Source organism: Cottoperca gobio, chromosome 15, assembly GCF_900634415.1.
Source record: "Cottoperca gobio chromosome 15, fCotGob3.1, whole genome shotgun sequence".
Taxonomy (NCBI): domain Eukaryota; kingdom Metazoa; phylum Chordata; class Actinopteri; order Perciformes; family Bovichtidae; genus Cottoperca; species Cottoperca gobio.
This window is the reverse complement of record NC_041369.1, coordinates 9,517,041-9,542,196: the sequence shown is the minus strand read 5'-3', so window position 1 is coordinate 9,542,196 and position 25,156 is coordinate 9,517,041. Positions and strand designations below refer to the sequence as shown.

The following is a 25,156-nucleotide window of genomic DNA, read 5'->3' as shown; positions in this document are numbered from 1 at the left end:
CTTTGAATTAAGTGTAGCGGGGAAACAGTAACACAAGAATACCCATTACATAGTCCACTGCTCCACAGCAGTTCCATATCAGAAGACGGATGATACAATGTGAAGTGTGAAACTGCTCTGTTAATAACTAATATACTGTATGATGTGTAGCCTATACACACATAATGAAATGACCACACCATTACCTGTACACTGAACAACCAAACTTGCATTCTCTAGACATACATCCCTACATGCATGCCCTCTGCACTCCTCCTCAGCTGGTCTCTTCCATCCCTATGACCCATTTCAACACTCAGCTCGGTAACCCCCCCAGCCACTCCACACAAAACTAAACTAAAAAAGTTTGCCTGAAATACATCTGCTCATCACAACTTCTACATAATATTTTTACTCTCCTACACTCGATAATCTGCAACTGACTCTGCTGTGTTCCTACAATGTTGCCATGTCTTACGTCAGGGGTGTCAAACATGCGGCCCGCGGGCCAAAACCGGCCCGCCAGAGGGTCCAATCCGGCCCGCGGGATGACTTTGCAAAGTGTAAAAATTTGTTGTTTTGATCATCAAGTAAAATACTGTTCCAGATGCCTGTGACCAAATGTTTTGTGCCTTTGTAGATACACTGTGATCTGTAAGTTGTAACGCACATGTGGAAATGATGAACTGAGGCATAATATTGTTGGAATTGCACCTTTTTTCTTAAGAAATTTCAGGTTGTTCATAATGTTTTGTAAAAAGATCAAATTTGAAAATTTTCAGAATGTATTTGTACTTTTTTGCACTAAAACGAAGGGAAACATTTGGAGTTGTGGTTATTTACAGGTTATTATGCTGTGATGTTACTGGTCCGGCCCACCAAATTGTGCTGCATGTGGCCCCTGAACTAAAATGAGTTTGACACCACTGTCTTACGTTGTCTTGAGTTAATGTCACTGCTTTTGATTTGTAAGATGATCTCGAGTATTCAGAGAGACAGAGAGAACGTAATTTTTTCAAATAGTAATACTAACAGTAGATGTAGAAGTAGCAGCAGTAGCATGTCAACAACAATGAGTTGTAATGTGAAGTTATAGCCAATTTAATAATGCCGTCCTCCAGATGTTTTTCTATCGGCTAGGAAAGCTCTAGGCAAGTACAGCAAAAATGGTTACCGTGGAGACAAAAAGCAACTTCAACTAATGTCACTAGCTGGTCAACAGTCCATTCAGCAGTGAGATGCCATGACTGATGTACTTCATTTAAGGCTGCCTTAAATGTGTGTCTGGTGGTGACTGGCACTCCCATATTAATGAAAGGGAGAGCAACACACTGGGACTCTAGCCAGGGATTATGCTGGGTTTAAGACAGCGACAGCCTGGAAAGCGAGCCAGGTCCTCGCCGAGTCTATGCAATCTGCAATGCAAATCAATCAACAGTGTGGGGCCAGTGCAGCAGCACTGCAGAACAGCCCAACTGTGAGCAGTCAGTGTTGAAAGGATCTCTTTTTTCCTGAGTAGCCATCCCTCTCTGTCAGGTGCCATGGCCATCTCTCGCCATCGCTCTAATTAGACAGGGATCCCCGGAGCAGGCAGCGTGATGGAAGACAGGAACACAGATATACCAGTTCAGTTCATCTCAATCAGAGAAAATGAGGAATATGTTAGCTCCGATTCATTTTTAGTACGTTTTTTTATGTTGGAATAATCAATGCTGAGTACCGACTGCTGAACCAATATCGCTAAAGGCAGTGTCTGTAATGATAACTACTACAGGTAAAAGCATTTATAGGTGTATTAAGTTCAGGTATGTCTGAACAAACATAAGCGGATAAGTGATTATAAAATTACAATATTTAAGCCTGCTACCAAACATTTATGTACTGCTGCAGTCCCTGAACAACACGTGTTCTCCCAATATGTGCTATCACTGATTAGGACATTAGTAATTATAATATGTGCCGTTATTATTGTGCAGCGTTTACATGCTTTAATGAACTTTACACTAGTTTTATAGAAATTGACTGTTACAGCAGCAGAGCACATTAAAATGTGGCTTTTGGCTCTTCAACACTAAACAATGTTGTTATCTCAACTCTTCAGAAAGATGAAATAAGTAACTGCTCATTTAATGTTTAATGCTTTATGATCTTTGGAAAATCTCATCAACGTCATATGTGCCTGCCACTCAAATAGTATGCATAGCATCACAACAAATGTTAAAATAGCTGCCACTGAACCCCACTGTAGTATTTTTATCCTGAGAAATAATGTGCATATCCTTCCTCCATCTCAGCAGAGCAACAGACGAAGCAGGCTTCAGGTAATGATTCCTATTTCCATTCACATTGCGTTTACTAAAACCAGGTATGAAGCAAGTGATTCATTTTTCTTTTTCACCTATCTGTCTCTAAGATCGTTTCTGCTGAAGCTTGGCAGAGAGGAAATGGGGGAATGGAGCAAAGCAGATGATCAAATCTGAGGATGATTCTTGTGTCGTTTCACTAAATAGTAGATTTATCTTGGTCCTGTTGCTATGGTTGCAGTGCAGCAGAAAAAAATGGGAGGCAAAGTGTAAATCCCTTTATTGATCACTTGGTTATACCTTCATCATATCTGGTGGTTAAGGTGAAATGTGTTATTGGATTGGTGGCCTCACAACAAGCTAGATTAAAAGGTTCAATAAAAATTGTGACATAAAAAGTGTGAGAGTCTCCACTTTCCATGTGCTGGGCTGAAATATGTTATTCAGTGCAATGAAGCATGCATAAGAGAAACAAAAACAAAAAAACATTTAGTAACCTATTTATTAAATAAATGTAATATTGGAGTATGTTTGTGACAGGACTGGAGGGCAGGCGTAATGAATGGGTTCTCTGAAGTCATTTAGAACAGATAAAAACTAGTTTAGTTTAATTAGATTTTCAAACGGGTGGGGGTGTTGTCCCAGTTCTGAAACAGAACAGTCTTTGTGAAGTTGCAATTAAAAGCGTGGGTGCATAGGCTACTCTAAAATACATGATAATTGTGTATTTTAATAAGCTTGAGAAGTGTGAGGCAAAATAAGCTGAATCCCATCTGCATGAACAATGAGATACACCAATCACATATTTTGTAATGTCATGCTACAACCACTAAGTCTGGCACAATATAATACAGCTAAAATCAAGGTTATTTAATCAAATAGTTCTGAAGTCATTTTTTTTTTTTTTTAATGATTGAGCGAAGCACTAACAAGACATACTGGCTATGGTTACAGGTTTTTTAAGTGACAATTTGTGCTTTAGTGAAGGGTAAAAATACCAGGTTATGCCTCACCCATGGCCTGAAAATTGAGTGGATGATTGGAAATCACTCCAAAGTGATGCCAGACAACCCTCAACGGCACTGAAGAAAGTACCACAGACAGGATATGGGATATAATAGTAGGCTAAAGGCACACAGAGAAGCTGAGTGCGTCTTCATATTCTGCAGCCAGTGACGCCCACCTGATTTTGAGCGCACTTTTTTTAAGTACCCATGTTACAAGCCTTTACATCAAAGCTGACAACAGAATTACTGTTGGTCGAGATGAGAAAACAACCCTGTCATTGTGTGGCGCTCACTGGACACTTAGTTGATCTACATGCCAATCAATGAGCACAATTAATGTTCCAATGAACGGGAGGCACTGATTCAGCAGCTGATGTTTTAATTGGATAGAACTAAAGAGGGAGAGAGGACGACCTTCAATGACCTTTATCAATGGAGTGGTGCCTGGAGCACAACCTCATGAATGACCCTGGTGTCAGAGGTTGATCGGGACAACCCTGCTTAACCCCTGGACACATCAACCCATGAGGTCATTTAGCAGCATTTGAAATCACATGTCAAAAGAGTGTTAGCATCTGGTAAGCATTTCTTTCAATCAGATTAAAATGAGAGAGAAATTAGCCATGACAAGATTGGTGGTTCCTTCACACACACACAAAGGTATTCTGTGAAGCCAAAAGACTGGAATACTAAAACTTGCCTAATCGGGAGAGGTAGTGTGAAAAACTAAACGTTCTGGTGAATGCTAATAAGATTTATTCACGCACATTAAACTGATCAGTATAACTGTTAATGAAGATAATGCATCAAACAATGTTCAAATGTAGTGTCACAGTAATCCACAGTGGCCACATCTGTGAATGAAATCCTCCAGAAACAAATGAATCTAATTCTACATTTTATTTTATTATTGTTTTATCAATTAAACAGTGCTATTAGGACAACACTTAACTACCTCTTGATTATTTAATGAGGGCAGGCTACCTCACAAACTGGGTTTTTTGTCAAATAGTTATCATTTCATGTAGCTCAATAGCTTAAGGATGACAACACAAAACTAAACTTTAGATCCCACATATCCTATGCAGTATAAATATCTACTATCACAGCATTGCGAGGTGCCAAAAAGGCATACTTCATCATGTTTCAGTTGATGGAGAGGCTGATTTGACAGGTGCAAATCCTTAAGGGATGTAGAGAGGAAGAGTTGCAAAGGAGCCATGAAACTAAAAGATAACAAGTCTACACAACATCTGAGGCATCCTGTTGTGCACCTCACAGTGTTTATATTCAAACAGATACAAGCTGTAAAAGCAGTAGATGGACTACCATAGAGAATATGTTTGAATAAGTCAAACACTAAATTATATTTTTATAAACGAGTGACCAGGAAAACAAAATCAGAAGTAGTCTCGGCCTCAAGTCTAAGGCATAGTTTCATTTGAATGACTTTGCTAATGAATGAGAAAGAAAGATAAGTCAGTAATCTTCTATGACCTAGCCAATTGCCTTTACAAGGAATAAGAGGTCTTTGGGTTTAAACAGCATGAGAGAGAATAATTACATGCACAAAGTCAGACTGGCCTCAAAAAGTTTCGGGTTGACTTAGCAGGTGCTAATGGGATGTTTGAGAGCTTAGGCTTTGTGGAGTGGAAGCAACCATCTCAGGCAGTGAGCTGACTGGAGCACGAAAAGAAACCCAGCTACTCACTGATGCTGCGACTGACACAAGCTGACAGTCGGCTACAGACCGGTCACTCAGCCTGCAGAAACACGCTTCTCTTGAAGTAAAATGGAAAACACATGCGACTGGCCAGAAAGACAGTTAATTTTTTTTTAAACGACAGAGAGACAGGTCTAGCATGTGTCATCTTCCTCTGACAGAGACAGAAGAAAGCTGCGGTTCTTTTGCGCCACAGTTGTAATTTCAGAGTTGTATCCACAGCATTGAAATCAATGCCAGCATGCTGCTACTATCAGATGATTTCTTTTGCAGGATATGTTGAAGGCAAAAGTCATTCTCCTGTGCTATTGTAAGACTTTGACAGGATGAGATGAAAAACCAACAACATGTTGTTGATCACACTGTGCACATCCGTATCAAAGGAAATGAATCATTTCTGACATCTAGGACCTCCACCCAGTTTCTGTTGTGCCTGTGTTTATGTGTCCAGTTATGGCATTCTTGGTAGTGTTTTGATTATTCAACCAGCCATGAGCTGCTGTGACTCACGATGTCTCTTGGCGTACTTGAAAACACATTTTTTGTTAGTCATCCTGTGGACAATCCACATTAACACTGTTAGTAGAAAGCTAGTCTGGATACAGCAAAATTATTTGATTTCTAGACTGTATAGTGACGATGGCTGCAATATCTGTCTGTCACAGACCATTTGCAAAAGTGTCTTATAAGAAAACAAGGGAAAGAAAACATTTTGTAGCTTTTCTAACGAGCCGTTGCTATGGCCATTATACATCGAGTATGCCATGTGTTCCTCTGACAGAATAAACCTGAGTGCTTAAATGAGGGAACAAATTGCCTGAATCAATATGCATCAAGCACAACGAAATGGAGAATGGCAATGTTAATTATTTACTGAGGAAAATGTTGCCCTGTTGCTTTTACCGACAGGTCACACTTCAAATGCTGAGACACATATGCTGCTGAAAAAAACATTAGCGCTTCATCCCTGCTGCTCAATTCAAAACTCAGTGTAACAACTTCCATACACCTTACTTTTGGGTATTTAAGATGTAACACACATCATCGCTTAGCCAAACAGGTAAAGCCAGATGCTGCTAATTTTCAGTAAAACATGTACTCATGCTGACATCAATAGTGAGCTCATAGAAGTGCAGGACAGGTAGCAGTCTCAAGGTGAGAGGAGCAGCATTGTGTGTGGGAGGTCACCAATGAGGAAATATGGTGACGTAAATGAGTAATGTTTGGCCCTCTGTCGACAATTACCTTTGAGCAAGGCATTTACCCCAAATTGATTTGAAGGGCTGCTCAAAGGCCGGCAGCAGAAGAGTGTCCTTGTATTGGTTTGCTGTATGTATGCTATTGGGTGGATGCTTTGGGTGGAGTTTTAGGTTGATCTGGCAAACGTATTAGCAAATAGTTGCTTATTTACACACCCAGTATTTACTGAGCAACATTAACATTCATTTGCAATCATGTTTCTGGCTCACCTGATCCAATGTTCCTTCTCCTTTATGTCTCTACTTACTACTGGGGGAAATATCTGGCTCTATAGCAGCTAAATGTTCCACTACGTTTAACAGCTAGCCTCTAAATGCGTCCGTCTGCCCTTTGGTGCTGGACAAGGTACTGTGGGTTTCGCTGTAAACAGCTGCAACCGGAAAGAAAGCTTTGAGAGCAATGAGATTGAAACAAAACAGTTAAGTTGTCGGCCGAACTGCTAAACAATGAGCTGAAACTCGTTCGGTGAAGCTGAGGGGAACTGCAGATTCAAGTGATAATTCTCTGTAAGTTCACCAATACGAGCGAACCTTTTCACACTGGCACATTGTTTTTTACAATGTCATTTGATCAATTGTTATCGTTAAAGTACTTAGAAACACATGGTGTAAGGGTTTTTGTATTACTTCCTGCAAATTGCCATGCGTTCAGGTTGAATTGCATAGTTTTTGTCCCGTTCTTTTTCACTTTGGTGTTACTCAGTGTGTGTGTTGAAACTTGTCCCAATAAATTGCTTCCTCCCCCCTGCAGGAGTGGGAAAATCATTTATTTGATAGATTTTCTGCTTTACCATCAAGGATTACCCTCTTAACCTTAGCCTCTTGCTTCCTTATTGGCTTAGCTATTGATTGCCCTCCATCTACTCTTCTGCCTTCAAGGTGACCCATAACTAATAAACACTCCTGGAAAAGTGTGCCATGCTGCAACCTAAACATACTGTTTGCTGCTTTCCAGGTCTATGGATGTTTATGCTTACGTTATTGAACATTCATCGAGCTGTGGGAATACCTTTCATTTACTGTGCCAAACAAAGCATGATTGATTTATGCAAACTAGTGCGGTCGACAGGAGCAACAGGCAGTGTTGTACCATTTTTTTAACAACTATGTCAGATTACTTTTCATGCAAAAGGTTTGAGAACAATCTATCTGGTTAAAGTGAACTTGCTCTGCGTTTCCCTCTCTTTGCTTCCTAAGAGGTTCACAGTGAGGAGTGCGATGAAGAGGAAGCATCTGTCTCTAAAGTGTTTCTCCATTATCCACCCATTGTGAAGGGCCTGCACCTGAGCAAACAAAGAGCTTCCATTATGCCATGCTCACCAAAATCTCGCCAGCACCTTTACACGCCGAGTATGTGAGACTGAGAGAAGGGAAGAGAGTGAAAAGGAGAAAGGGAATTATTGTATGGGAGCCCTCAATGTTTCTGTCTAGTGTGCTTCTTAAACAAAACTAACAATGAACATTAGTTACAAGAAACCTTTGCTCACCATCATTCCAGCTGAAATGTCTCCCTCCTAAATGGCTCTTAAAGCTGAGAGTGAGGAAGACACGGCTGTTTGTGTTGTGTTGTACAACTCCACATAATCCCCCTTTTAAAATGAACACTTGACCTGCTTCCACACATTGGAGTGTCCTTTCCAGGGTAATGGCATTTTGCATAATGCCATTACTAAGCTGAAAGCATGAAATGTGTGTGTGTGTGTGTGTGTGTGTGTGTGTGTGTGTGTGTGTGTGTGTGTGTGTGTGTGTGTGTGTGTGTGTGTGTGTGTGTGTGTGTGTGGGGGGGGGGGGGGGGGGGGGGGTCGGGTGGCCATGTAAGATGGCATCGCGAAAACAGATTCTCCAATTTCATCTCCTCTGACGGAGATTAGTTAATGACAAAGGGAGGGTAATGTCAGTGTTTGGGAATAACCCAGCCTAACCAAAGTAAGAACAATCTTCATACATCTGGTCACAGTCGTCATCAGAGTTGTCCATCAGCCAATGTTCATAGCTAACAGTTGATAGCTAGAAGGATCTAAAAATATCAACAGGGGAAGTTGGCCTTATCAGGCCCTGGTTAAACCCTGGCTGTCAGTGAAGAGTGATTCCAGAGTGTCCTATCTTTCCCTAAACACACCACAGGGAGCATGGGAGAAGACCCTGACCTCACCCCCTTCTGTTCCACTGTGCCCTGAACTGGGATCGTTCAAACCAGCTGCAACATTGATCTTCCAGGCTAAAATTTCAAGGGCTGAAAAACAATCTCCCTGTTGGCAAATGGATGGCATAGCACCAGAGCTCTGGGGTCGTCTCACACTCTGTTGAGCAGGAGGTAAGAAAGGGGAAAAGGGACTGCACATAAAGCACAAAACATCACAACTCTTAGTTACTTTTAGCTGTAGGCTAGCTTTTCAACAACACTGAAATTAAAATAATTATTTTTAGATGCATTCTTTATTTAAAAACGTCATCAAGGCTAAAGTCACAGGAATTCATATGGAAACTACAGGTCTAACATTTGGGTAGAAATTAAAATGGTGGCTTTGTAAAGCTTTCCATTTGCTGAACATCTCTCACAACTGTGTGCCCAATTCTTTCCCTGCTCCATTTGAAAGTCCCGTCTAAAAATGATTGCCCTGTCATTAACAGAGTAATCTGAAGTAGTTACACAACATTTCTGAAGCCCGGTAGCCGGCTTTTCACCAACTGGTACAAAGTTTAGATGTGTCCTTCAAAACTTGTTATTTAGAAATAGAAGTGTGCAATATTGAATGGGGGTATGTTTGATAATGGCTACCCCTAAGCTTATGTGCCTATGTACATAATGGTGTTGTAACATCACAATACAGATGATGTGTTAAATCAAATTATGGAGGGCAATTTGACATTAACTGAATCAATATATGAGAAAATGATTGGGGATACAATGGTGATGCTGAGTGAGAGGCTGCACATTTATTTTAAATTAAATATATTCAGTAATTAGTTTATGACCAAAGACTACTGTGAAGTCTATAATTGGTTAAAAGGCTAATGTGATTGATTGACTACAAGCAGGTATGAGTTACTGACCATGAATTATATCCATTGACAGATAGATATAAATATCAAATGTTGTATTTGTACCATGTTGTTTATCCTGTACACACGACATCTATTGCACGTCTGTCCGTCCTGGGAGAGGGATCCCTCCTCAGTTGCTCTCCCTGAGGTTTCTTCCTTTTCTTCCCCCTTTAATTATGGGGTTTCTTTTAGGAAGTTTTTCCTTGTGCGATGCGAGGGTCTAAGGACAGAGGGTGTCGTAACCTGTACAGTCTGTAAAGCACACTGAGACAAATGTATAATTTGTGATATTGGGCTATACAAATACATTTGATTTGATAGAACACATACGGGCAGTCGTATCTTTAGCAAATCTTCAAATTAACCTGTCAAGCACAAATTAGCAACAGCACACAAGGAAAACATTTCCAGCTACAAAATGTTTTCACAATCCACGAGCGAGTAGAACGTCACCGTTGTGTTTCCTATGCTTTATTTTCCAGTCAGCTCACCATCAAGCTTATAAGGCCTCTCCTTTATATGCTTGATAGTGAGCTGCAGTATGTGGTAATAAACAGTTATAAAGTTTGAAGAGATAGAAAGGTGTGTGATGGGAATCAAAATTCAGGGGTTAAAACTTTATGTTTTTTAGCCTCTGGACTGACAACTCTTTCAAACAGAGTTGTCAGTCTTTGTGGGTGGAGAAGCCAGCGAGGGATCATGTCTTTGGCACTGCACCGTCTCCAATTGGTTGGTCAGGGTTTCTGTGCAGAGTGCGGTCGGATCTTGAGGGGATATGGTGAACCTCTGAAGGCAGTACTCGCTCCTAGTGAAACTAAACATCTCTAACAATATATAATATATATATATATTATATACAATATATATATTATATAATGTATATTATATATTATATTATATATATAATATAAAATACAATATAATATATAATATACAATATATAATATATGTATATAATATAATAGCTGCAGTGGTGTTGATATGTGGCTGAACCTTGGGTTAACGCATATGTGGGGCTTGGATTTACTTTACAAAACAAAAATCCATTATTCAACAATGAAAAGTGTTTTGTAACTTACTTATCTTTCATAGCATTATGATTTTGGAAGCCACTCACTGACCACAGCCAAGCAAAGAAGGGAAACCGGATCATCAGAATTCTAATCAGTGTGGAGACTCAACAATGCAAAACATGGCAAAAAACATCCATTAGTTTGGGCTGCTGAGTATTTGAAGTGTTCTTATTTCAGATCATTCTCTCAAACCTACTTGCAGCTCTTCTCTTTCTACTTTCTCTTACCGTCTCTTTTCATTCGATTTCTCTTTGCTCTTTCTGAAAGACAGATCTATGGAGCGAGAGAGTTCTTGTCTGAGGATGTCTTATCGCCTGTCTCAACCCTGCAGAGAGAAATTCCTCTGCATTTGTTGAATACAAGTGTGATGGTGTGCGTTAGTGGCTCATCTGTGGCTGCACTTCCTCACCTGGCACTCATGTGATTAGATTTCATATCCCAGCCTGCAGCAGATAAACTCTATCTCCATTGGCCAGGCGCCTCAACATCAATCTGGCTTGCTGATGGCCTGTGTTGTGGCGGCAGTCGCATAAAACATTCCTACCACTCTGCTTACGCATAATAATAAAAACCTCGATGTTCTATGCAGCACCACATTTTAGATAAAAATATAGTTTATAATAACATGATGTGTATCTGTTTTACAAGGGAGACAATCAAGTCCTCTTAAAGGGTGAGCACCCTGCCGTGTTATTCCAATGCTAACACTAAGAGGTTCAGTACCTGCCTGCAGCTGTAAGCCCGTCGTGAGGTGTGTTGGAGAAGGAAGTGGAGGAAACAGTAGAGCAGGACAGAGCAGGTCTGTTTATTTATTGTTCTCCTCTGCTTTAATGGCTCGTGACCGGCTGGCTTTATTAAACTGGGCTTTGAGCACACACATAGCAGCACTAAAACTTCCTGATGGCTGGGAGGGGATCAATTCGATCTGCTGCCTGCAGGAATTACTGCAAAGTAATGGTACTATCACTAAGGTAAGCCTCGCCTGTGTTAGGGGTTAAATGGACCATTTAAATTCTTTAATCAACTTCAGTATTAGCTGCATGAGATATGTGCAGGTGCACTCATTCCCATGAATATCAAATAAAGAGTTAACACAAATCCCTCGGCAAAACAGTTAGTACCAAAAAGACCACACCACAATTGTGCATTGTAATTAGTGCTTCTCCAAACACACAATATGTGGCATTTATTGATACATAATTATAAAGGACTTTTATATTACTCTAAATAACAAATATGTAAAAAAAAAGAAGAAAGAAAGAAATGGAAATTCATTCCAGAACACCTGCACAGTGTTCAGAAACATGACTTATTCGTATTTAAAGTGATACTATTTGGCGCATCTCTTTCTGATTCTATATTCATTTGTGTTTAGGTTACTTGACACTGGTAAACTAAAGCCACTCATAATGCACATAGAGATACAATCTATATAAATAAAACATTTATGAAACTTATAATACAATGTGTATGTTGGAATTGCATCTTAATTAAAAAGATATATATATATATATATATATATATATATATATATGTAGAAAGTATTGTCAACCCTCATTTGCATATGTGGAGGGATGTTTTACTATATCATTTAATGCAATTACACAAGCTACAACCTCAATAATGACCATTGAGATTACATTAAAAACATATGTATGATGGTTTAAATGGACAAACAAAATGTGATTCCATTTACAAAGGGTGTTTATTGCAGGGCTGTTATGTTGGACTGCATGTACATGTGTTTCTGTTACCATCCATCTATCCTCTTTTACAATTCTATTTTAGTCTCCCTATCAGCAATCCCTTTTGCAAATTACTGATCATTTATAAATGCCTATTGCTAAAAGTACTACTTTCAAACACCATTTACATAAAATGAGAAAGAGTTTATGGCCAAATAAGCAGGTTTCTCCAACAATAATATATTCAAGTTATTCCCTAATTCACTGACCTCCTTAAAAACCAGGTACTGTTAAAAGCAGAATGATAAGATTGCAACAGTACATGTAAATGCTCTGACTACACTCTGAAACCCTTCCCCCGTGTGCTTGTTGACATCATGGTGCCCTCGACCCCCTGCCACCTCTGTAAATTGTGTTTCACGGCTTGAAGGTTACAGAGAAAGGCTTGTGTTTGCAGAGGAGCCCAGATTAGTGCTCATCAGTCGTGGTGTTTGAGATCCCCGCACTGACCCTAGGGGCAAAAAGCCAAGCCGCTTTCACACTGCAGTACACGGGGACCTGAATGAGCCTACAGCAACCTATTGTCACCACTCACCCAAAAGAAAAGGCAGCAAATTGCCATGTCAGGAACTTTGGCCTCCATGCCAATATAATACACAGCCTTTGTCCCTCATCCAGCCCGTTAATATTAAAGGAGTCGCAAAGGGTATATGGTGCAGCTCAATTCCTGCTACAAAATAACAACAATATGATTTGATGTAGGAGGTTGTGTGGGTGGTTGCTTCAGAACATTTAGTTTGCAGCAGTTTGAACTGCAATAAAGATTTACATTTGATGCAAATTAATGCATATTCAAGCTGGCACGGGTTAAAGGAGGAAGGCACACATGTATCCGTCTTTAGAGGAGAAGAATATAAACAGATTGTTATAAACCGTGGTTACAAACTGCCAAAGGAAAACATTTTATAGCTTATTTAAGTGTACAGATGTCTGAGTTCTGCTTTGCATGACATCCAGGAGCAGATAAAAACAAGTTAACAGCTATGTTGAAGAAACCCATTAGATATTGATACTATAAAATCCTCAAACCCACCTCGCTCAATTTGCAGATAAGACACAAATTGTTACAACTTCTGTATCAACTTATAAAAAATGTTATTATCTCCTATAATAGTCGTATTCACAATCTTTCCACTTCCATGCCCACAGACTCAAACCATAATCGATTTGATCATTTGTTTCTTGCCTTGCTGAGGTAGCTGCTGGAGGTCAGTGATTTAAATGCCTACCAGATGACATATATCATTAGGGTGAATTTCCTATTCTGCTCAGAAGCCAATCATGCAAAGGTAATTAGGCATTTATGTCTCCATGACTCTGACTGACACTAAGATTAACAAGCTTTGGGAGCACAGTTGACTGGAGGTGAGAAATCTGCCATTATTGCCCAGATGATGAACTAGGTTCTGTAGTGTTTGATGGCATTGAAACTGTGGCCCTCCTCAGAGTAGATCACATTACACTGCACACTACTTACATTAGGAGTACACCTTAAATACATTTATACGCATGTTGAAGAGTTAAGAACTCATACTAAAGTACTTGGTGCTATGGTAATCAATACAAATTCACAGGCTAATCCTGTCTAACACCTACGCCTCTGTGTGCTCTGAGAGTAAAAGAAAGCCTGCAAAAGGGGGAGAAGTGTTGAGTCAGTATTAATGCAATGTTAGTATGCACATTGTTTTTCATTCAGGTCTATTGGCATACTCACAAAAAGCCTCTGCATGTTTCTAATCAGCGTGGTAGCCGTCCTAAATGGCAGCAATAAAAGCACGCGGATCTTGCAGGAATGTAAAAGCGCCAGTAAAATAAAACGCATGATTTAATGACCATCTGCTGGGTGCCAGTGCAGACCTTGCTGCGACATGCTTTGTGAATGATCAAAGGCAGCGTCCGCATCTAGAGCGATTCACCTCAGGAGGCACGCAGGGGAATTAACAAGCCACCCAGCAGCGATCCATTTTCCATGCAGTTTGGCCCTTATGATTCCTTAACTGGTCTGCCTGTAATATACACAAGTCCAGCCCTACAAAAATGTGAGGCTGCTAGCTAAATAGCAACACACTTAAAAGTTTGAAAATCCATGTGTAGAATAGCCCAGCGGAACGATTAGAAAGAGTTGTGTATTATTAGGAATTTCTTCTTTTTTTTGCCTCAGACTAACCCTGCCATCGGCTACTTATGTTTATGGCCTTGCTGAGTTTCTCTAAGAGTCAATTTAGGTGTTGGGGGAAGGACGCCAATTGACCAATCAGCCCTTAAAAGAAGCATACACACACACAGAGAGGCATGCTGACGTCCTCAGACAGACATTCCAAAACACCCAGCTCTTATCACATCAAGGCTCAGTAAATAAAACATTTAACAGCTGCGCCAGACTCAGGATTGCTGAGACAGTACATGCATCCAGCCTGGTCTAGCAATAACATGCATAGAGCACATAGAAAAAGACACACCCAAAGATAAGTCAGACACCAACTTATATTATCACTCAAGTTCTTCTGAAGTTATAAACAGAGCTAAAATAAAAAGACAGATTCTCAGGGGATGAAGAAACAGAACACGCATTCCACTGTTAGAGCTCATGTTTCAGAAAATGTACCATAAGGCATGACAAATCTCAGGTGGGATCCAGACGAATAGCATACTCACACAAACGCTTTCAAAGCGCTACAAAGATTAACATACACATCCTTGGGCTGACATCGTCATTACCTCTTTGTTTTGCTCTCTTTACCTTCTGTCTGGTCTTTTATCTCTTCTTAATTATTCTTCCTTTCTCCCTGCCTGCATGTCTGTCAGTAAGACTGTGTGCAGTATTTAACATGCTGAGGGGACACATGTCCACCCCAAACGCCACAGAACAAATTTGCTACTTTGTTTGCGTTCACAGCTCATTTGGCCCAATCCATGTTTTGGCATTCTGTTATTGTCACGCTTGGTGAGGTTTTCTACACTGCCCACCGAGGAGAAGAAACACGTTCCAGGGGCTGTCAGCTGAGGCTCACATTCACACTTTATCCTGCAGTATTTCCTTCAGGCTTACTTTTTTATGTTGTGCACAGAACACAGTCTGAAAACAACTACTGTGGAATAGCCTGTGTGCCTAATCTGTGGGGCATTGACAGCAAATTTTGAAGAAGCCAATACAAAATTTCAAACAATTGACAAGAAACTTGGTGAAGGTAGAGTTCCTGCATCAAGGTCAACTACTGCCACACACACACACACACACACACACACACACCATCTCCCCCCCCCCCAAAATACTCTGAAGATTGAAGAGGCTTGAGAAAGTGTCAGTGTGGTGTTGATCATTCAAACGGCTGTGGAGGTTGAGGGGAAGGGACATGGTCTTGTTTGCAATTTCACAGGTGGAGCTGGCGGGTGGTGGGAATGTCCCAGCTGGTCTCAAAGGTCTAATCTCCCCTAGCTAGCAGCAGTCCATCCACACACCGACTGTAAACACAATAGCTCCCTATGGTACAGAGCTGATTGTCGTTTCATCAGGGGCAGGAGAAGAGTCAGTGGAGAGGAGCTCAGTCTCACACTGTTTGATGAACTTGTTTATTTTTCCTGCGCATGGGAGGCCCAGAACAAACTGATTGGCAAGCAGCATGTTTATCCGAGGATTAGAAAGCATTCCTTATGATACTGGACAGTCAGTGCTACGCCACAGCCACAACAAAAAGCTTAATTAGAGCTTTCTGAAAATAACGTCTTGATACCACCCCCTATAATGCCCATTATTACTGCTAAGTGTGCTCCTCCATCAAGTATGGCATGTGCTAATGCAAGTCTCACAGTAGAGAGCCAACATGTTTCAGTGGGCTCAAATAGCTTTGCTGCACTCTCCCACTCAGAAATTAATCTTCTTCCCAGCAGACACCTCTGCACATGCCCGACACAGAAAGGAACGCATATATTATTATTAATTGGTTTGTGTAAATTTAAATCTCAATTTCTATCTGAAACCTCTCAGATCGACAGAATTATACACATACATGGCATGTCTCGTATAATTGTTGACACATTATTCTTCACACTACAAAACATGCTTATGATTTAACGAGGCTGGTCAAACATACAGTTTATTATATTGATTAAGTGTGATGTTTGATGAAGAGAGAACCTGTTTTCCCCCCGACAGTTTTGTCTGATACTTGTAGTGAAATGACATGAATATGCAAAAAGAAAAAGAGATATTACGCAAACTGTTTTCCTCTCACTACCACCCACTACGTCTGACATCTGTTCTCCACCTCTACCACTCTTTTTACTCTGCATATCCCTCATCCTTCACACACCCTTTCCTCTTTCCTCATCTTTCCCCCCCCTCTTCTTCAATACTCCTTCCTCTCTCTCTCCACCTTTACAGGAGCTTCTGTGGCTATCCTCAGAGATCTGTCTGCTCACACACACTGTGGTGGCAATGTGAGGGTGATAATTGAGTGTCTGGGAAAAGAGGATTAGGTGGAGTGGTGGGCATCATCCCTGCTGTATAAACGCTCATCTCTCCCTAAGGAAGGACACATGGAGCGTCTTTCACTTCAGTCCGACTGCTACGGTGTCACTCTCAGCTAGCATACTGGGATGGCTGCTGTGGCCCTCAGGAGGCAACAGTGAGGGGGTTAACGCAACGATGGGCCCAGCACCTAGGGGACGCTTCATCCTCTGACACTCGCCTGGTTTTTTTCTGCACAGCCCGGCTGAGGAGGAGCATAACACAGGCATTGGGAAAGTGGAGATCTTCACCAGGGGAACAGGCTGACACCGAGAGAAAGATAGATCGAGGGTGTGAGAGAGATAGAGGAAGAGAGGAAGAGACAAAACTCCTCCTCTTCCCTGTGGTCTGACAAAATGACAGCTTTCCTCTGGAGCTTGCTCTGCCCTCACTGGGCTGAAACCTCACTTGTAGGCGAGCGGCCTGTCAGACAGAGCTAACTAGGCTGCCCCATGAGAGATACACACAGCTTGACAGTTTGTTACTAGTTGGCAAAAGGCCATCGTAGCAGGTCAGTCTCGGCACAGAAAGTGTCAAAGAAGTGCCACTAATCAGCTACCAACCAGCATTTAGAGATGCTCACGTGAATATTATCCTCCCTTTACGCCCACAGCTAGTTCAAAGACTCATTATTATCAGTGAACTGTCACATACTCAAGCCTCAGATCTATATTCCACCACATTGCTTCACATCAGGTACTTTAGAGCAATCGGCCCCCTGTGTGTTGTGCTTTTTGTGAAGTGTAGTGGTTAGTGGAATTATGGCATGTAATGTTTAGACAGGACAAAACCCCACGAGCAACACAGCGTGCATGTGTACCTCTGCTGTAAAGCAGGCAGAAAGGTAAAAGGCCCATATAGCTATAGCTATAGTTATCAGAAAGGTATATAGTACTTTAGCATCTGCAAATGGAGAGTAATTAATGGTTAAATCATACAAAACATTTGCTACTACACCCATTTGGTGTTGTTTTGTAAAAGCAGTCAAAACTATTACTTTGTCCAGATTAAATGGCTGTTAGAGTTAGGACTAACCCCTGCCTGGCCTGGTGGCCGTTTAATCATTTAATTGCTCTGCTTATTGGGAATGCCCTACTAATTTCTTACATTGATTTATCAACTGGTTCCTCAATTACCTTCACCACTGTTAAATATAGAGTAGATGACATGGAAGGAACCCCTTTGTTAAGGAATTAAATTATGTTAAGCTTCAAAGCAAAGCAAACAGAAGCGTTCGTTTTGACTTCTGTCACATTTCACGGTGCCTCAGTACTCAGTTCAGGTTGTACTTAAGAAAAACTGATTTCTTTGTAAATGTTGGAATGTGCATTTCTCAATTTCGGTTTACCTTTTGTCCCACCTGTCCGTTAATAGAAGTGTCCCGTCTTCCTAATATATACTTTGGTGGTCGCATGCTGGAGAAATTCTTGCAAACGTTTGGAAAATGACAGGGTTTGATATGATTGGTATATTGGCATGTCAACCATCTCTGAATCATTTTAGTGAGCATGTGGCTAAGCTCTCTGAGCCTCTTGTGATGTCCTTGTAGCCTTGCTGTGATTTGTGAGACTATGGGATGGGGTAGTGCCCTGCTAAGAACTGTCCCCGTCTGTCAGATCTCATCACTCCATCCTGCATTGCTAGGGGCAGCGGGACCAAAACTGACCACTGAGTCAACTGACAAGACAGCTCAGCATCCAGTTATCCCACATAATAATAAAAGACACTCACACAGTCACACACTCTCACTCACACACACACACACACACACACACACGCAATACACATGCATGCAAAAGACCATGGAAATGCTGAGTGCAGGATCTACCCCCAAAACAGCCAATATAAAGCCTGTGTAGGACACAAATGGGCTCTGACATTGAGGTTGGTAAAGCTTTGAGTTGTCTAAAATCTCAACAACTGACCCAGAAATGCTTGTGCACAAAGGGGGGTGTGGGGGGAGGTCATGTGTGATGCAGAGTGGAAGGGAACTAAATTGACACTCTTGCCCCCTTCTCGAGCCCTGTGGTGGTATTTTCACTTTGTGAACAATGAGAGGAGACAGAATAAGGTGGATCCTTAAACTGGGGTGCAGCTAGTTGTTGTACGAAAACATATGAATTACTGGTTGGTTTAGATATACATAAGGGGTACACTATGCTGTGGGATTGCAGAATATCACTCTTCCTGTCACCTGATTGAGCGAGAGAGAGAGAGAGAGAGAGAGGCTGCATAGGTCAACACAAAGGAAAACAAGCAGCTGCAATATGTTTACAGCAGCAATCCTCGGGGAAGGAGAGGGCCCAACAACAACATCGCTGTTGGGCCCTCTATATTTATTTTTAACTAAACAATTCTGAGAAGAGGGCCTACTGCTTGTGCTGTTCCCTTGTAGGCAAACTCGAAAACATGCACAAAAGCAGAAGAATGCATGCAAAAATGTACAAATAGAGAATAACATACAATAGTTTAATGATACTTTCAACTTTCACTGTACTTCAACCAAGCTGAGATGTAACCGCACTCCCTCGCCTCAGCTGCCTCGAGGCTTGGCTGCTGCCCCGAGGTTCTGCTGCAGCTGGCAAAGCTAGCATTTCAAACTGATAAGGCTCCAGACTCTCTCAGTCTTCTGGTTCAATATACGATGGGAGAGATTCAAGTCCTCCACCTCAAATGACCTCTCAGTGACAAACGCCATTGAGAAAATAGGAAGGCAAGGTACTGAGAATCTCTGGTGCAATTCTCCATCCCACCCCATTTTACCCCCGCTCAAATTTTTAAATCCACTGCAGGCTGAAAACTGCATTGTTTATTACTCTTTAAGGCTTAAGAATAAGACAACAATGTACATTTATCCTGCAAACAAAGGCCTTGTAATCACCTTATTTTTTTATAAAATCAAAAGCACTTGAAATATGCATTAGCACTAATGTATTCAAATTATAGTGTTAAAAACAAAAGTGTGTCTCTGAATGGTCCTGGTTAGCTTAAACACCACAGAAAGCTCCATAGAGTTTGATATGCTGATATGTGCGCTATTTAAAGTTAGGCCCTTTCCCTCACCCGCACTGCAGTGCCAGAGATCAAGTGATGCCGTCAACTAGCTAATGACATGACTGCCGCAGGCGACGGCCGGCAGCTTGATTTATACGTGGGGACAGAGATGAATGATTCATAGGTTAAGAGAGAGATACCAAGACACGTGGCAGCTATATGCCCCTCTCGCTTGCTCTTATTCGCCGTTACACACCTCTCCATAAATGCCTTGGAACACTTCATGTCACATAAGCTTAACATTACACAACTGGCCGGTCATGTAACCACTGCTTAGAATGGCTGTCCTCACGCTGTCCTTCTTTCCCTCTATTGTTCTTTAACTCTCTGACCATTTCTTCTTCCCTTCCAAGGATAATGCAATGCTAAACCTAAATATGGAACCCAGTGTTGTAGGCTAAAATGAATGGCCCAATCATTCTGCATCAATTAGTCCATCCATCATTGGTGATTGGAGAAGGGGGTGTCCGTGGTGTCTGTTCTCTGTGGTGGCAGGAGGGAGATAGAGATGGCATTAGAGAGAGCTTTCACGCTGAAATGCAATTTCCATTACTGCTTGGGTACCGCAAACTGCAGTCCACACAATGACCTTGTCTTGCTAATTTCAGTGGAATGCCCTCTAAATTACATCATATATGTTATAATTGGTTGAAATGATCTGACAGTACATTTTACCATTTTTCATTATGACATAATTGTGTATATAGTAATGGTAACCAGCTCCATTAAAAGTACTGAGCAAAAGACTGCTACACCTACAGTATATAGTAGATCAAAGTCTTTCTGTAAAACACAGAATACACTTTGCTAATACAAACAATGAATACATGTGGCGTGTTGTGGCTTTCTTGCATGTTATACAGTCAGTATCCTGGGTTACACAAGGCAAGGCAACCCTTTAAGGGGTAGCAGACAGTACAGTGTTAATGCATAACTTAGAAGGGCATTACACTTTCTAAGTAAGAGCAATTTACAAAATGACTTCTCTACTCATGCAAGAACAAGGCCAAGTTTTTATTATTTATATGTCACTGGCTCAAGCCAATGCAATAGGGCACTCTCATATTTGGATGGCGTTATGAAAAGCAAGCATAGCATAAAAAGTATGAATGTTAAGCCCTGTCCTGAACACAACCTACCTAAATGAGAGGTAAATATACTTATTCACATTATTAAATCACTCAAAGAGAAAGAAAGGGAATACAAATATATTTTTGCTCTGGGTTTACGTCGTAAATAGTTCCTAACAGCAGGGCTAATCCCGCAGGAGGAGGACAGACATATTTATATCAGTGACATCTAACATACTTTAAAAGCACATGGAACATTGCAGCACAAATACAAGGTGGACCTAGATCATAGTGTAACTAACTGCCCGCTAAATATGAGGAGATAAGTAAATCCCGATGGTACCGCGCTGACTGAGGAATCTTTGCATTCAATTTATCATTTTACATTATTTAGGCTACTCTACGGGGAAATACCATATCTGTCATAATTTATGCTAATGGCTGGTACTACCATCTGTGAACTGAGGACCATCAGTCAAGCATAGTGTGCAATCTATGAGTTATGAGAATAATATGGCATCTATGAGACATTAATCATAAAGGGGAGTTCTGGGGCTTCCAGTGAGCTGATATAGTTGTGACAGGGACATAAGGCCATCTAACCCAAGTCGTCACACAACACCGTCCTGTATCCTGACCAACACTCCTCCCCCTGCACGGAGCACCATGTCTCCTACAATCTACTCAATAAACAAGCCTGGGGCAGGACCCAGACAGAGGATAATGGTTCACCTGGAGGTGACAGGAAAAGAAAACAGAGCTTTTTGCATAACCAATGCAGATAGAGATAAGCACGGTGAAGCACTTAGGAATCTTGATAAAGGATTATCCAAACATGTCCGAAACTGGATACATTTTCTTTTTTTAAAGCATGCTGCAGCACTCTTTTAGAGGAGCCAGTACTGCAGTTATCGTCCTGCTGAAATTGCAATGCTGATGTTGTGCTTCTGTGGTCAGATACATTTACTAAAAGTGTAAAAGTTTCCACATTTCGCCCAAAAGGTCAGAGCTAGGGCATTATACTCCTTCGGTTAATTCCATTGTTAATTTACAGGCCTTTGTATACACATCATTTTCTCAGCAGAGCCACTAGCCTTGTCATGTCACTGCAAGTCTGCGTCCAATGACATCTTTGTTTGTAGAGGAGGGCAAAGGACCACATGAGCACCACCGCAGCCAGGCATAATCACAGCAAGCATAATTAATCTCATACATTAGAATGTGTTGGTACTTGCTATGACTCACAACACTGTTTAGGAAACTTATGAGGGAGGAGAGCTGGGGGCACACAGCAGTACAGCCTATGTTACGCAAGCAGTGACAAAGGCTGGTGAGTTCAGTGAGCGTTAGAAGCCTGTGGCCAAATTAGCCCATGTCAGAACGTACAAAAACAACCATGCATGTGCCCCGCTGCTTGACTGTAGCATAGGAGGCCCAACCTGAGAAGAATGATTTGTTTGGGTGGTCTAGTTAAAGCTTAGTGTTAAATGGGCAACGGTTTTGGTTAGAATGCTAATGAGCCCATTCCCCTCCTGGATGGAGACATCAAAGGCAAGTGGAGCTCCCTCTCTCTGGCTACACAGGGCTTCATGGTAACATTACATGACTCAGTGTGCGCTTGGCTCCGTGTGTTTGTGTGTGCGTGTGTCAGTGGGTGTGTGAGAAAGTGACAAATGCGGGGGAAAGGAGAGATAGACAACATGATGTTTACATTAGGTCTATTCTCTTGGGACTGTGCCAGCGTGCAGCCATGCTGTGACACATATCACACGAGCAACCTGGTACCATTCATAATTACCCTCTATTCACAGAGGCCTCATTTAGCATGCTATTATCAGAGATCATTGTTATTTCCCTCCATGTATGTATGGAATCCCAGTGAGACCAACATGTCTAACATAGATAACAGTGCTATTTCGGTTAACCCCATTGTGTACATAATACTGAAGAAATACAACCCAGAGGGAATTCCCATCAGTGATTTCTAAGGATTTAATAGAGCATCAGGGCATAAGAATCTTTTCTAGCTTCTCTTTTTTTTTATCATCTCCATAACTAATGCTAATATAAATAAATGTGGGGTTTTCTGGGTACCGGACAAATCTCACCCAGGGCTTTATTTTCACTTATTTCCACCCTATTCAAATTGCTCCTGGCAGCAAGCAAAACTATCACAAACATAAGTCTGCTTAGCTGTGACCACACATCGCACTTAAATTGATATGATATACAGAGAGGTGAAACTTTCCTCCCAAAACGTACCTACATATGGGGGGATAAAAACAAAATCTCAAAACAGTGTATAGCCAGGAGAACTTCTAGGTGTAGATGGTAAACTAACTTTTCTTACATAAAGCAAAGACTTTGTCCAGTTTTTACATACTGGTGGGAGGTTCCACCTCCAGAACTATGAGAACTAAACATGGCTCAGGTGTGTGAGGCCGACATGATGGATCATCCTGTTGTGAAGCTGCCCCTCTGCAGAGCACTGAGAAGACAGCTGGGAGATAAGGCAGGCCCTATATGAGAGCACATCTCCTCTTCACATCGATCCTCGCCGCCACCAAGGCAGGAGGTCTTCACATGCCAAACCACAGATAGGGGTGGGGGAAGGGCCAGGGTGAGAACAGAGAGAACAGTTTTGCAGGTTTAGCTGGCACCTTCCAGTGATAAAGACACTGGGAGATAAAAACCCCTCTTGGCCTCGTGCAGATAAAAGACAAACGGCTTAGAGCTTTGTTTTTTGGGGGAAAGTAACATTTCCAGCTCTCTGGTAGATAATGGTAATCTCTTGCTGGTTATAATCACCTCATTATTATTTAGCATGGCCAATATGGCAAAATTAAGATTCCCAAGAATGCAGACATAATAAAGTAACTTGTTGTGGTCAGTATTAACACAAGGTAACGTGAGTCTTAGCATTTTACAGTTAATTAACCTTGTATTGTCTGCCAGTAACTTGGCAGGAACAGCATCCCTGGAAGTCAATTAAGAAAGAAAGAAAGGAAGGAGGCTTGCTCTGAAAAAATGACACTAGCTGCAATTAGAATTACACTGGAGTTAATAAGCACAGCTGCAGGTCACAATCAACTGAAATGTTTTTCTAGCAAAGTATGACATTAATTGACACAAGATCTCACGTTGCAGTGTTGACAGCCCCAGATTTAACTTCATTTTGGTTGCTGCGGTGTTGAAACGGAGCAATCTGTAATACCCTAATGCCTATTATTGGTTGAAGAAGAACCTGGATCAATCAACAAGTCTGCATGCTTTAAGATACGCAGAACTGTAAAAAGGTGATTTGCCATAAAATAACAATAATGAAAACATAATAGCAAAGAAAATTGCTTCTTGTGTTTCTCTGTGTGTGTGGCAAATGAATACTGAGAGCCGACTGCAGCAGAGACAGACACCAATCAGGAGGACAGTACACCTGCTTTACAGGCCTTGGCTTTGTTATGGAGACGCATGTTTGTGACCTCTGATCTCAATCACAGAAGGTTTTTTCCGATGGTTGTGCGCTGAGGGCCTCTTTATGTCACTGATACAGATTGGGATGCTGCACTGCTATGCAACAACAGCTGGAAAGTTTGCAGTCTTAACCGTGTATCAGACAAGATGAGGGCCACTCCAGGCTCGTGATTAGATTTCAACAGGCTCTGTGTACACTCTAATGGACACCATGTGCACTGAGCAGTTGACTATGCTGTGGCTTTGATGTTGCTTTTGGCACATCCCTCGCTTCTGATGAATCATATTTCATGGTGTTCATATCATGATAAATAAATAAATAAATAAATACAAAAATAAGTGCCATTCTGCAAAATGCATAAGTATGTCTTATGTGCTGTTTTTTGTTAAACCAATCTCTAAAACTACTCTATATAATGTACAGTATAACATTTAAACATACCCACATTATTATCTATATTTTAGTTCTGTGATAAAAAAAAACTAAACAAATAAAAACTAAATAAACAGAAGATAAACAGGGATGATCTGGCACACTATTATTAGATATTAGCAATTAGATTAGATTAGATTAGACAGATTACAGAAAATGCACTAATGTCTAATGTCCTGGTTGGGATCACCCTGTACCACTGAAGCCTGTCAGAAGAGGATGACATATTCAAAGTGACATCCAACACAGATGGATAAACAGATGCTGAAGCAGTGACCTTATTTCATTGTCATACTATTCAAACATATCATCAAAAAAAATCCCTAAGAATTAACATTCCACGTCTCACTTGATGGAATTTACCCCAATCTCAAATAACTGTGGTGAAGAATGATTATTTCAATCATGTCACTGTAAAAAATATTTCAGAAAACAAGAACAGTTGGATTGGGCAGTAACATCCTACTGGAGCTCCCAATCCATTATT

General features: G+C 41.1%; 1 protein-coding gene across 1 annotated transcript in view; it reads right to left on the bottom strand.

Moving 5' to 3' along the window:
* The window catches only part of macrod2 (mono-ADP ribosylhydrolase 2), a 367,748-nt gene that overhangs the window by 215,097 nt on the left and 127,495 nt on the right, over positions 1 to 25,156 (bottom strand). The window lies entirely within an intron of this gene.